The following is a 14,220-nucleotide window of genomic DNA, read 5'->3' on the forward strand; positions in this document are numbered from 1 at the left end:
AATTTTCATATTTCTAAGATAGACATAGAAGTTTTTATGTTTCACAAAACAAACATCTGTAGACATAAAAGATTGATGTCTCATGGCTTCAGCTGCCTAGACAACATAATAATATGAGTAAACAAATCAAAAGATAAAACTACAACACAGAAGTACTAATCAGGGGTATTTCAAATATAAATATAAAACCGATCAACAGTTAGCCACATGCTATTACTACTATGGATTTAACGAAACCATTGATATGCATAACAGGAAATTCTCTTGCCCAAAGCAATAAGTTAGAGCGCGCGCGCACACACACATATGTGAAAAATTTTTTACCTTGGGGATAATATATATTAAGGATACCAAGTAATTTTATAAACTTGGTTTTTTTACTCCTTCTCCCAACTAAGCAAAACAGTTAAGTTTGCGCCTGAACGTCGTTCAAGTCTAAAGGTAGTGCAACACCAGGGCAACTCGTTGTAAAGGTGGATAAAGCTCTGATCACTATTCTTAGTATTTCCCATCTCTTAGTGAGATGTGTTTTACATTATGGGAAATACTAAGAATAGTGATCAGAGCTTTTAACCACTGAAATATATAAGCTTCGCTAAGTATTTTTCAGTGGTTAAAAAAAAAAAAAAACTGCATTAAAAAAAAAGAGGAATTTTGCAAAGCGAATATAAAAAGTCAAAATGCAAGTGCTTGCATATTTATTAAATAACTATTCTTACATTTAATTCTATATTTATTTACTTTATTTATTTACTACATTTACAATAAGTAAGAAAATATTTTGATAAAAATACATAGTAAAATATTTTCACTTATGAATGTAATAATTATCGCTATTCTTGGAAATGAATCTTGCCATTCGCCCAAGTGGAACATTTTTATTTGTATTTTCGTAATCAACATTACAAAACTTAGTACTTAAAAAAAAGCGCAACCAAGAACGTCAAACTCTGTGTATATATTTATATGTACACATAATTCATATTTATAAAATTATGAATTTAATTATATTTATATTTAAGTAAAACAACAACTATTTTTCCAATAAAAAAGTACATTTTGAAAAGTTGTGTTTTATTGTGGAAAAAAAAATCTAACCGGGGTCATAACATGGTACTTCAATCATCACGTAAAAAAAAAAAGCAAAATATTAAGCGAACGAATATAAAAAAATCAGGAAACAAAGGTTATAAAAATTTACTTGAAACGCATTGCCAACCCGTGTATTCAAGGAAGGACAGAAAGGCGTCTGAGCCAATTACTTTTCTTCACTTTTCTTTCCTTTCATGCCAGCGAAGACCACTAAGTTAAAATCTGCGGTAGAAGAAACCCTATCTTGACATCCATATGGCTCCCACAATGTTTCCTTTTAAGCTTCGAAGTAGCTCACCCAGATCGCGTAGGCATTTTCAGTATGAGATGCAGCTATAAAACAATGAGACTGATTTCGTTGATCGGCTTATGCGTTTTAAGCAGGAGTACCGAGAGTCATGTATTACGAGTAACCTGGATCAATCTGTTGCCTAGAGCTAGAGAGAAGTTAACCGCATGCTTACAATAGTCGATCTCTATTTCAGGGAAGCAAAAATACGATCCATGAAAAAAAAAAAAAAAAAATCCTTCCCACTCCGTTCTGAGAGCAATTAGCTCAATAGAAAAGGCCTGAATTTTACATTCGTCTATAAGAGGATATTTGAATTGGGTCTTTCTTTCAAATGATACGGTCATTTTTCCGACTACGCCATTACATCCCTCTATTGGTGAAGAGAATATATGTGTTGATTTTCTATCGTATTTGAGGTAAAATGGATGCTTGTTATTTACAACCAAAGAATGAACCGGACACCTGTTCTAAGATATCAAAGATGGTATTTTTTTTTACAATCAGGGCCTACAATAAGCAGAGTACTGTTGGCAGTGATCTCAAACAGGTCAATAAAAATAATATATCACCTACAGACATTCTTGCCACTGCAGGAGTGGAACCCACCTACTGAAGGTGGTAGATGATATCCAAATGGCCAACCAAGCAAACAATAGACTGAATGATATAATCACGTAATCACAAGAAAGATATTTATTTAACCAAATATTTCGGTCTGGAAATAGCAGACCATCGTCGGTGGTATTACAAGAACAGTTTAAAAAATATACAAGCTAGAATACTAACAATAGATCGTTGAAATTAGAACATGCCGCGTGATGTTATATCACTAAGTATGAAACGAAATATTTTGAAGTAGAAACATGATTGAATTTGCTATTTAAAAAAAAAAAAAAAAAAAAAAAAAAAAAAAATTAATGAGTAATCTTGATTAGGCTTTCCCAGATTTTTGATATAGATATGCAGTCATTACGATTCAGGTTGGGATGATGGAGCAAGGCCTCCACGCTTTCCTTGAACAAACGTTCGAACCTGTAACGGGATCTATGTAAGAGGCGCGTCTTGGACCAAATAAATATCTTTCTTGTGATTACGTGATTATATCATTCAGTCTTATGTCGCAAGTATCCTTAAAACAACAAGCAAACAATATATGGAATTCGAAGTTGAAATAATATGTGAGAGGGGAGAGAACGGAAATGGAAATAGAAAATAAAAAGGAAGTGAGAAAAGATGATAAAATAAATAAAAAAGATAGATATAAGGGTTATCCGGTACTCCACTAACCAGACTGAGATTCGAATCAGTTTGTGAATATCTTTAAGTAGTATATGATTTTCGCCGCTCAGTAAGAGACTGCACCTCCCCATCACCAGAGGTCTATAGTGACTTGAAAATTTTCATATCTGGTCTCTAGAACGGGATTTCTGGATTATCTAACCCTTGGTCCAACCGCAGTACCAATACTAATATATTATAAGTTTACAACGATTCATGGATGGGATTGACATTAAAAAAATAAAGCGGGGAGGATGCAACATCATACTAAAGAAACACTATTCCTATGCATCCTTAAAGAATATTGTAGGGCGACAGATGAACCATATCCAGAAAAAAGAGCAGGAAAAAGAAATAGGAAAATCAAAGTAATCAGTGAACAAAATGACTCGTGTAGCATAGGACTGTTCCAGAAAGATAAACTGAAAGAAAGAGAAACACAACATATACAGAAAATTCAATGGATGCTTTGAAAGTGACATTTATCAGGTTGGTCTGGGAATAAATTGTTCGGGAAGAGTGGCAGTTTTTATTGGTAGGCAGTTGAAAAGGTGAACTTCTAGTGAAAATATTCTCAACGGGAAAGAACATTAGAGTACTGAAGAATGTGAAAAAAAAGTTCTTTAATACAATATACACGAAATACTTTATTTAGTATTGTGCGGTGCATTTTATAATTGTGAATGAAGAATAGATGAGAGTTAGCAGTTAACAGGTGCAATTATTTGAACCTTAAACCTATCACCTTAAACTAAATACTTCTGTTGATCGTTGTCCTTAGCCATCCTCCATTATCGACTAAAAATCAATAATCGTATAAAAAAAGAGAAACGCAAATTGCAACTGTTGCGACTACATCCATTGAAACATGTTGAATCCAAAATCAATGGTATTATTATGCGGAGGTCTGTTGAACGACGGTTTCAATTAGTCTGTACAAAAAACCAGTTCGCTCATTAAATTACTCTTTTCGATATCTCTCAGCGGGAAACGATCACGAAAAAATCATTCTAATCCTACATAAAACCACAATGAGAGAGTATACGGTGATCTTCACATCGTAAAAATATAATCAATAATGAAGAAGACTGAAAAAAAAATGATATTAATGATTCAAATGTATCTTTAATAAGATGTATTAATTACGCAGTACTAATTTAAACCACCCTTCGTTTTTAATATTAACCTGCCTGAGTGTCTCATAGACGCATATGGATACCAAAGAAACTACAATGACAACCGCGAAGGTAATAAGCACATACATAATTAATTTTTACCGACGTACTCACCTTCTTATTAACATCACACACGGTTAGTTTGATTATTATAGATGTAGTACGATAATATTAGCAAAGAAATCTTTAAGTGGATAGAAGTTCCGTCAAAAAATCCATTGGCGCGGAGCCGACAACTTCCATCTCTCCTTCCCTCACGGAGTCGACTGTTCCGGCCAGCTGACTGTATGCGTTATCCAAAAGGATATGGATTAGAAGGAGAAAGGAGGGAGTACATTACAGTCAATTCCTGGAGACGAGAGTCGACACACACATGCACACAAGCAGGTGGATACCACGCCAGCAAGGTGATCGCTGCACCTGCTGCTTCAGGCAGATCTAAGGCTTCCCGATCGGTTGTCGTCATGTCACCCACCGGAGACAGATAGGCAGAAAAAGAGAGAGAGAGAGAGAGATTGCACAGGTGAAAGATCACGTGGATACTCAACGGAAAAGCCAGACAGAGACGCGAGCAACAGTATTCCAGATGAAAACAACAGAAGCAAATGGTGTACCTGTCTCCATCGTCAGATTCGCTAGGATGTTAAAACAGGTGAGTGTTTTTAGTTGGGAACTCTTAGGATCATTTTATAAGCATAAGCGCTTTTATAACTGAGTTCGATCGCTGTGTTTTCATACCAGAAAATAAAAGCTGAGCGATACATATGGATGTTAAAGGTGTCTTTAGTTTCAGTTTATTGTTCAGAGTATAGTACTCTTGTAAAAATATACGGACTTGGGGGAAAATGTTATAAATGAGAACAAGTCATAGTAGTGTGATGGCTATACACAATTCAGTGAAATTTATCGCGGAACTCTGTAGACCAATGGCAGTCATTATAACAGTTATTCTCATTTTGTAATTATGATAGCGCTTTTCATAGAAATAATTAATATGGTAGAGTGGTATTCAATTCGATCTAGTGATAATGATAAGAAGATGATTATTGATGAGGTTTTTGACGGAATTAGCGACAAGTACTTTTACCAGTATTTGTTTTCTCTCTCTCTCAAATAAAAAGATTTGTGAATATTAATCATATAAATGTTCATACACGTTAAGGATTGTCGAACTAATAATTAATATGTCATATTTCTTTGAGAATATGAAATAAATAAATGGTCATCATGCAAAATATAAAGAATATCGAATTTTACATACGGTTTGATTGTTTTTTTCTAGTCAAGTGGTAAAACCACCTTGTTTTTTGGAGACCTGAAGACATAACAACAACAATAATAATATATGGGCACGTCCAAGGAGTCCGTAGACTCCCAGAAGGTCCATAACATTCCATCAAACGCTAACCACGATAGCTGCCATATTTTGAACTTATTCATCGACAAAGTACTCATAACCGACTCATGTTTGTTTCCATAAGGATTTCAATTTGTCTAATTCTTGGTTTAACCAACTTGGTAGTAGGTTTTTATCGCACCCGAAATAAATAAATATATATTTTTTAACTTCGAAGTAGTGATTGTGAGGTTATCTGATCCTCTTCCTCATCAGAAACAAGACTTCATCTAAACTATTTTAAACTTTATAGTGGATCTGAAAGTATTTTTAATTAGTAGTATTTGTAACAAATACTCCGAGACAGTGCTCTTGTTACACGGATTGTACAATCACCTAATATATGATAATTATCTAGTATAATATTCATGATGTTTTTGTGTATTTTCAGGTGTGTGTGTGTGTGTGTGTAAGTGCGCGCACGAAAAAAGTACCACGATTCGTTCTCTCGAAAACAAAATAAAAAATTTAAAAAAATATCAACAATTTAAAACGAAATGTATCAAATGTAAATAAGAATATACTTCTTACAGAACGTAAAATGTTTACTTAGAATGTAGGAAAAGAGACTTTTTGACAGGAACCAACCTCGAACATCGTAACATCCATGAAATTATTGATTACTGCAGAAGATTGTAGACGGTGGGCAGACAAATTAAAGGCTCCGTGGTAGTGAACTGTACATAAATAACAGGTGGCATGACCATGTAGTTATGAAATGCAATGATGAGAAAATATGCTTATAAAGTGTCATAAAAAAGTGGGAATCTTCAACAATTTTACTACAATTCACGAAAACTTGAGAAAGTCAGCAAGTGTATTAAATAGAAACAGTTACACCCATTCCGTGCCTTCCCCAAAACATAACACGCATGGTGATTATTGCATCACATGAAAAAGATGTTATATATACCTTGGAATAGAAAAATATATTTATTATACTCGGTTCAGTTCCATAGCAAATAACGCAGTTTTTTAAAAATTACTTACTCGAGATTTGCATTACATTAATAGGTTCAGTCATAAACCAGGAAATACAGAATTTTTTTTTTTTTTTTTTTTGAGCTGGTTACAAATTCAACGAGTATAGAAATAATCTGAGATAATTATAAAAGAAAATGTTTCTTAGTAGTAGTTTTCTCCAGGAAACTCGGGTTTTCATCCCACTTGATAGAAGACACGCAATTTACAGACAATATATTTGATCTCATAGCCTTAATTACGTCGGTCTTAAATCCAAACAAACAACCAATCAATAGCGCTCTTGTATAGTGACGTCATGTATTTTCCGAATAAATGAACCAAGAGCTTTTTGGTTGATGTACGTAGCTACCGCTTTATTTCTAGAAAATGTGTGTACTTTATCATATTTTGGAATTGTTTTATCTAACTTTGTCACTAAAACTGGTTCAATCTGAATCAAAGATAACTCGATGACAGCAATGGTCGAATCTAGCCAAACTGATTTGTGTTATCTATCTTTTTTTGCAACATTTTGCTTAATTATAACTTTTAAAAAACTGTTTGATTTAAGTCAAAATTGAGACGATTCAAAAATTTCAGTAACAATTCCAAATATCAATTTCAATCAAATCAGCCAACCCAAAGCTGTTGTTAAGTTATTATATGTGCAGGAGTCTAATAGGCGTGTAAGCATTTTGTGAAATGCACCTAAAATAAATTAATATATTTAGAAATGGAGGTTTTAAATTGATTGTGCGAATAATAAGATTGCTTAGAAGCCAATATCCAATTTTAAGGGAAGAAAAACTATCTCTTCCGTTAGAGACCGGCTAACTCAGTTTCTGAAACGACCTTTTCACTATTCCAGTTGACTGGAACATGGTACCAAACGTGTTAGGATGTTAAAAAGATCTTGTTCTTTTTTTCCGAAGGATATAAGATTTCAATCTCGTTTTTCTATATTTCTCGAAAAACAACCGTGAGAGGCGTCTTGGTTTCTTTTATTAAGTGAAGTCATTAGTCCTTAAAAGTAACGTTGTTTTCGGAAAGAAGCTAAAGGAGAAACGGTCTGGCGATTACGGACAATATCTCTGGGAATAAATGATACGTAAGTAACAACTAGTGTTAACGAAACAGATTTCTTATATTGGAAAGGATTTCTTAACTGATCTAACAAGTTTGGTATCATGTTCCAGTCAAATCAATGATGAAAAGGTCGTTCAATCGTGATATCATACTCAACGGCTGAAGCGAGTGATATCCCCTAAAACTTTACTACATAATTTTCTGCTGCACGATTTCAACCATTACCTCGACCCTGCAAGACATAATACTGTATACCAAATGGCCCAAGATAATTGCTGTAGTATTCAACATTAAACATGAAAATAAACTTCTTGAATGGCAGCAATCAAGTGGAGTGTTATCCTACTCATTCATCCATTCTAGGGCGGGTTGAACCTCCCCCCACTGAGGGAGCTTACAGCTAATTAGTGCAGCCGGGTAGCCACTCCTTGCTGCCTCCCCTAAGGGCAATATTTCTGACTGTAGTCGGTGTGTGTTCACGCAGCCAGTTTGCCTATTCTGGGTAAAACCCGAGATTCCGGGTGAAAAAAAAAAAAACTATCTTTGTATGAGACCGGCTAACTCACCTTTCGTCGAAAGAGACCGGATAAAGGTTCCTCATGTCACCGACAGGAATCGAACCAAAGTCTTTCCGACCAAAGGGCTTCGTCTATACTGACTGAATCAAGTGGAGTCACGTGGGCAAATTTCAAAATGGGAAATTGGAAAATAAGATTTATTTGTACCTGTGTCATACACCCTTGCTGACTCGAAAAATTCCTTCACTTCTTCTTTAGCAGAACCTTCTGCCAAAGAAAAGCGGGCTCTTGTTGGAAATTTACACAGCAGAATCGGAAATAAATACCACACATACAGAAAGGTTTTGGAAAAAACCTGAAGAAAAGGCAACGCTAATAATAATGTTAAGTACATATTGGATTTCTGTTCAGGACATGAACTATTCCTTATTAACACTATGTGCCGACATAAACATGCGCATAAATTCACATGGAAAGAGACCCAACGAAACAAGAAAAGTATCACTGAGATACAACAGGATACAAGAGTAATTGGGAGATTTGAAATAGGAAGTAACCACCATTAAAAAGAAACATATGTAAGAGAGTTTTTAAAAAATAATCAAAGTCGAGCAGCTTTTGGAGGTAAACTGCGGACTCAATACAAATATTATTGGAGGGGAAAAAAAATGAGAACTTGACGATCCAGTGACAAAATCTGAAGAGAACTTTGATGATCTAACCCAGAGGCAGGCGGTGAAGTTGTCTACAAAGACAGTAAAATGAAAACTTCCTGTTGGACCCAAATGATTTAAAGGAGGAATCCTGGAAAAGGAAAATTTATATAAAAACGTTTCTGGCAAGTAAGTCAGCAAGAACTCTGAGAGGATACAGAGAAAAATGTAAGAAAGCTATGCATAAAAGTAGCTACACGACAGTCATTAGACTGTCGTGTAGTATAAAAAATAATAACGGGATAAGCAGCGAAAGAAGAGAAGTACAAAATATTCAAGAGAAATACAATCAGGAGTGTCTATTAAGACTGTTTTAAGTTTTGGCCGAAGAGCAACTAAGGTTTGTGAGGTCAGCGTATTATGTCTGTTAATTGAACGCGTTGTTCTAGCCGCTTAGTCTTTTTCAAGTCTTCGATGAGAATCGAGCCCAGGTATTAACTAAAGGGTATCGTTGATATCAAATGAGCTACGGAGATTCCTGAAATGTAAAAAGACAGCTGGAGTCAATAATAATCGAGCAGAATAGCTCAAATAATAATAATAATGAGCCTTTCCTATAATCAGATACACAGCAGGGATAACTGACTGGACACATGCCGATTTGGATGAGCTGATGTGGTTTATTGATGTAGCAGTACCAGGGGATAGTAGAGTAGAAGAAAAAGTGAATGAAAAACTGACCAAATATAGAGACTGAAATTCCACGAGTTTAGATTAGAGCAGGAAAGCAACAGTAGTTCCAATTGTCATAGGAGCGCTGGTAGCAATACTAAGAACATTTATGAAACATCTGAAAAAGTGGAGCCTCCCAAATATAACACCATCTCAACTCCAGAAAACTGCACTTTTGGGACTTCTCACATTTTACGACGATATCTAGTCGATTCCTAAGCCTTCGGATAATCAGGCCCGAATTGGACTCATTCTAGTCAAAGATTTCATTATTCTATTTCATGTTTCGTGTTACTTTTTTTTTTTTACTTTGAACTCTGTTAAGAATATAATAATAATAATAATAATCTGAGCCTCCATATCTCAGTCAGTATAGACGAAGTCATTTGGTTCGATTCCCATCAGTGACGTGAGGAACCTTTATCTGGACTCTTTTCTACAACTAAATACGATTCTGTATAACTCTGCTGGTTGTTGCCACTTCCATTTAATAGCAAACTGATTACAGTATATACCAATCATGTTGACATTTTGGACCAAAAAAGATACAAATAAATTATTGTTTATCTAAAAAACCTAGTAAATGACAAGAAATCAACTTTCATTTTTTATTCTGTTCTCTTCAACTCGATGGATCTTTTTTTTTTCTTCAAATCAAGAAAATGGAATTGGATTTTAGGCATTTATCACCCTTCACGCAAGTTTATTGGCGGCATGCTGTTGCCAGGATGCACATAAATAAAGTCTTTTGCAATCCGAGTACATGAAAGGACAGTCTCTACTGTAATAAGCTTCAACTCTGCTAGTTTATTATAAACTTTCCTTTGTGGAAAGGATATCACTATGTTTATAACCTTTAAAAAGTCTCCTGCAAAAAAATGTTTCTTATATAAATGAAATCCGACGGATAACTAATCTAAATCATTTCTGAATCAGTATAAATTTAAATTCACAGGAGAGCACATATTTAATAGAAACTGGATAAAATACGAGATCTAACAAATTTGGAATTGTGGCAAATGACAGACTAATTTAGAAGAAAATTACTGATAGGAGATTAGTAATAATAAACTTAATCGTATAGTACTATCAAATCATTCTTGTACATTCCTCGAGGGCACATATTTATAATTTTTAAAACAAAATAAACAACAAAAAAGCTTGCATTAGGAAACTGACGGTTCTAGAAACCTACTAGTTGTGGTGGTAGTTGAAATAATAATAATCATTTTGGTAAGTTTTATTTTCATTAATTAGACTCTTTTTGATTTCTTTGAATCTTTATAGTATGAATCACAAATTTCTTTTTTTGAAAGGCACGAAGATTTGTTTTGATAGTAGTAACTCGATTCATCGGTAGTTTAACTGCGACCCAAGCAATAGGAGACAACTCCGATACAAAAATCAGTTTTTGTTTACAGACTAGTTCCGATAATTGTTTCAATGGTGTTAATAAAATCTCGATAATATTCGATAATTACAGTATACTCCATTTTCGCGTTTTTTTTTTCTACAAGGTGGCCCATAATTCACAAAAGAGTTTAAAATAAATAGTTTTTCATAAATAATAAAAAAAAAAATCCAAGTTCTATATTTCATTAATTATTCCTAAAATAATTAGGAACAAAACAAAGAAAACGGAAAAATATTTACCACATGTTTGTATGTGTACGGATCTCCGATAGTAGAATATCATAATGCATACAAAAGGAAACAAATACCTCTTTATAATAATGAAGAAATTAATACAAAGAGCCCTGCTAGTTAATAATAATAATTATACAAATTGTTCCACAGTAACGCAGTTAAATAAAACAAGATTAAATTACTTTCTATTTGGTTAAGAGACTCTTCAATTTTTTAACTCATTCAATAAATCAAAAATTTCATTTGATGAAAGAAAAAAAAAAAACTCAATCTGCAATGAAGTGTTCTGATGAATCATTAATTAAAAATATACTACAAGTATCCAATGTTTAAATGCAGTTAAGTATCCTAAATAAGGTATGGTATTATTGACTTCAACATCATTATAAGTTTAAAGTCATTTATTCAACTACAGCTATTCGATTGTTGGTAGAGTTTGCTTTTCGCAAACCCACGGGTCATTACATTTGCTGCAAATGAAACCTGGCATTAACGGGAAGGAAAATGTGTGATCGCCCACACAGTGGGTGTTATGTTGGCTATCTGAAACGTTCATAATGATGTTGCAAAGAACAAAACTAGAGGCATTCATTACTATACGAAAATGGCCTTAGGTTTGTATCCGCTATTAGGATGTATTTATTTCAGTACATTTAGAATTTTTTTTTTAAAAAAAGTCAAAACTTTTCGCTCTAGAAGTTCAATTTAATTACGTTTAATCGTTCATATCTGAAAAGAACGGGAAAATTAATGTAACAGTTAAACCCAGTTCAGATAATTATATTCATTTTGTGTTTTGACTGTATTTTGAAAATTACGTAGTAATTATATATTAATCTTTGTTGATTTTAATAGGCAGTCAGTTGGTAATTAAATACAAAATCTTTGTTCTGTACTAATGTATCATTAAAAAAAAAAACACTTTAAGTAACAATATTCTTTCTGTTCTTCTTCTTGCCCATTCCAATAATTAATGAACTCTATGTTGAACGCCCTCTCGTGTGGCAAACGGTTTCCATCATCTTTTTATTTTTTTTAAAAAAATAGGTGATTTGATTAAAATTTTTGATTAAATATTCAAAACAAGCCAAGGGTCGATTTAATTGTTTATATATATATAATTGTTTATATATATATATATATATATATATATATATATATATATATATATATATATATATATATATATATATATATATATATATATATATTGTTATAATTCTCGGATTTTTAGTCAGTTTATATTAAAATGAACATATCCAACCTCCGAGTTAATAGCAATAGTCATATATATATATTTTTTATTTTATTTATTTATTTTTTTTTTTTGTTAGCGTGTAGAATCGAGTGTATGGGCTGTATGGAGAGGCAGCACCTTAGTATCGATGTTAGCCGCTGATCTCAAGGTCAGGATGTTGGGCTCTGGTCCTCACATACACTCAACTCTCACTTATGGCTCCAAGAAGTTGGTAGTGCACACCAGGGGCCACACCCCGGTAAACCGCCTCGGCTGACGGACTAAACTGAGGATATCAGCAATATAGAATTGCTGATACCCTCACTTAGTTTAGTCTGCCATATTTATGCTGTAAGTGAGGAATGTCACCCTTTATGTGCGAAGTCTGGAATGGCCAAGATGACAGAAGAATCAACACTGATTGATCAATGGCATCGAGGGCATGACAGCAAGATGTGTGGCACATCGAGGGCACACTCCTGACATCATCTAAAGGACTTTTGACCAGCCGTCGTGGAAGAGATCGGAGCGTCACCACGTATTTATCCATTGTCAACCATGAAACATACCATGTCATAATATGAAGTTAAAGATGTGGTTGAGACCCCTGCAACCATCAGCTCTTATAGCTACAGGGAAGAAGAGCTTGAAACCGGGAATTGTAAGACAAGAACTACTAAGGTAGTGTATGAAGATAATATCCCAAACCCTCCAGGGAGGATATTTTCAGATGCCCCTTGTCTGAAAACCAGGAGCAATCTCTTGAAAATAGTAACATGGAACGTCAGAACACTCTACGAGGCAGGCAAATTAGATAACCTACTCCAGGAATTACAAGGGATGAAGGCCGATATTGCAGGTATCAGTGAAGTGAGGTGGACAGATACAGGTATAATAAGAAGGAAAAATCGCACTATAATCTACTCTGGCAGTGACTTACACCTTAATGGAGTAACGCTTGTCCTAAGTAATAGAATTGCAAAATCTCTGCACAACATTTCAACCTGTATATTATCCAAGCATATGCGCCAACCCAAGATCACCCAGATGAAGAGTTGGAACAATGTTATGAAGACATCCAAACTGCAATCTCCAGTGCTAAGTCAGATGATGTTATTATAATGATGGGCGACCTAAATGCAAAAGTGGGCTCGGAAAAAATCTCATTTTGCACGGGAAACCAAGGGCTTGGAATCAGAAATGAAAGAGGTGAAAGATTAATTCAATTCTGTGAAAAGAATGACCTAATAATTGCCAACACACTGTTTAAACATCCTCCCAGAAGACTATATACATGGAAAAACCCTGAAGACATCTACAGAAACCAAATTGACTATATAATAATAAGCAAAAGATTCCGAAATGCAATAACACAAACAAAAACATATCCTGGAGCAGACAGAGGATCGGACCACAACCCAGTGATTGCAAAAATCAAAATAAAACTTAAGCTACTTAAATATAAAGAGCCAACAGGCTTCATTTCGACGATATAAACCTTAATTAAATAAAGAGGATATTATATCCCACATTGTTTTAAAACCGATTAAGAAACTCAAAGATTGGAATCAGAGAGTTTCATGCCGAATATAGTATAAAAAACTATAAAAGTATCGGCGAATACTAGCGTGAGCGGAATGCAAGTAGTCCTAGAACGTAGTACAAACACGGGCAACTCGTTGCAAAGGTGGGGAAAGTTCAGATCGCTATTCTTTGGTAAAAACATTTCACATTTCCTAGGAAATGTGAAATGTAAAAACACATTTCACATTTCCTAGGAAATGTGTTTTTACATTATGGAAAATACCAAAGAATAGCGATCTGAACTTTTCCCACCTTTGCAACGAGTTGCCCGTGTTTGTACTACGTTCTAGGACTACTTGCATTCAGCTCACGCTAGTATTCGCCGATACTTTTATAGTTTTTTTTAGACTATATTCAGCATGAAACTCTCTGATTCCAATCTTTGAGTTTCTTATTCGGTTTTAAAACAATGTGGGATCTAATATCCCCTTTATTTAATTAAAACTTAAGCTACCAAGCCAACCATTCATAAGAGAAACTTATAATTCAGACTCACTCAACCACCAAGAAGTTAAAGACTGCTTAATAAAAGAATTCACAAAATCCCTTAACAAGTCTGACACCACA

General features: G+C 34.2%; 2 protein-coding genes across 2 annotated transcripts in view; one reads left to right on the forward strand and one right to left on the reverse strand.

Annotated features, from left to right (window-relative positions):
* LOC150103926 (dipeptidyl peptidase 2-like) overlaps positions 1–14,220 on the reverse strand; it is a 287,390-nt gene that overhangs the window by 121,460 nt on the left and 151,710 nt on the right. The window lies entirely within an intron of this gene.
* The window catches only part of LOC150103927 (melatonin receptor pdcr-1-like), a 47,260-nt gene continuing 37,432 nt past the window's right edge, over positions 4,393–14,220 (forward strand). Inside the window, exon 1 of the mRNA XM_090397191.1 lies at positions 4,393–4,489. The gene's annotated coding sequence lies outside the window, so the exon portion shown is untranslated. The remainder of the gene's footprint in view (positions 4,490–14,220) is intronic.

The sequence above is a fragment of the Typopeltis vanoorti genome, chromosome 8 (assembly GCF_054136105.1).
Source record: "Typopeltis vanoorti isolate ZY-2024b chromosome 8, IOZ_Tvanoo_1.0, whole genome shotgun sequence".
NCBI lineage: Eukaryota > Metazoa > Arthropoda > Arachnida > Uropygi > Thelyphonidae > Typopeltis > Typopeltis vanoorti.